Source organism: Lycium ferocissimum, chromosome 6, assembly GCF_029784015.1.
Source record: "Lycium ferocissimum isolate CSIRO_LF1 chromosome 6, AGI_CSIRO_Lferr_CH_V1, whole genome shotgun sequence".
NCBI lineage: Eukaryota > Viridiplantae > Streptophyta > Magnoliopsida > Solanales > Solanaceae > Lycium > Lycium ferocissimum.
Window position 1 is genome coordinate 67,539,232 of NC_081347.1, and position 1,354 is coordinate 67,540,585.

Below are 1,354 nucleotides of genomic sequence, written 5' to 3' on the forward strand. Positions count from 1 at the left end.
AGATAGAGTTGGAACAAAGGTAAAAATTCCGGTTAAATTTTTTACAAAGTAAAGGGGTTGCAAACCCCCAAAAGTACTTCGAATTGTTGCAAAATCACCGACTCACTTAACAATATTATAATTGCAAAATTAATAATTGAAAGTTGAAACTATAATAAGACTTTGTGGCTAGTTATTGCAAAATAATTATAATTGAGAGATTGAGGGTGAGAGAAAGATGAAGAAGAGTGAATTGGTGTGAATTAAAATGAAAATGAAGAAAGGTTTATATAGGGGTGGGGGATGGGTTAAGTGTTAAAAAAAAAAAAAATTTGGGGGCAAAAATTAACAAAATGGCCGTTTGGCAACGGCATTTTGCAAATGGACCGTTGCCACCCGTCCATTAACGGCCGTTTGACCACCGGCTATTTTTTTTTTTTTTTTTTTAATTTCACGGTTAAGCGTTTAACCCGTCCGGTTCCCAGCTAACTTGATTCGATTCCTAAAATATTGGAACGGACCGGTATACAATTAAACAGTTAACTTGGAACCGGTTAACGAGTTCTCTGGGACCGGTTCGGTTCCGGTTTAACCGGTCAGATTCTGGGTTAAAAAGGTCAACTTAGCGAACAGTTGACACTTACAGCCATAAGTGAATAACTTGGTATTTTTTTACAGTGCTAGAGATTTTGGTGGGCATCCAACTTACAAGTAAATTCATGGACAAACATATTAATATTTACAAGAAGTTTCAAGTTATCTCCCCAAATCTCAATTTTGAAAAAGGTCCTAAAATTTCTCACTCTCAAAAATTATCTCCCCAAATCTCTTCATTTATAATATAAAGCTAAGCATTGTATTTGGACATTTCGACAAAATAGGAGAATGATTAGATAACCACTGTCCTTTATTCAATTTATTAAAAAAGGCGGACTGAATTCTTCATATAAATATATTTTTACGCGTTCTTAATGGTGTATAAATGTTTTCTTTTATAAACAAGAAAACATTATGTTTAGAATATGTATACATATAGCATTAGTACGGTATACATTTGTGTATAAATGTTTTCCTTTTACCATTTATTTGAGATACATTAATGCATAGCTTGAAAATATGTATACATAGTATTAGTACTCTCTCTCTCCTAACTTTCAATCAAAATTCACCTAACAAATTAATATACATTTGGTCTGTATTCATCTAATAAAATTGGTATACATTTGTTTGCATTAGTATCTTTAAAATTTTACATTGGTTTGTATTCACCTAACAAATTTGCATACATTTGTTTGAGCCGAGATTCATATCTATTGGTCCGTATTCACCTAATAAATTTGTATACATTTTGTATTGTATACATTGATCCGCATTC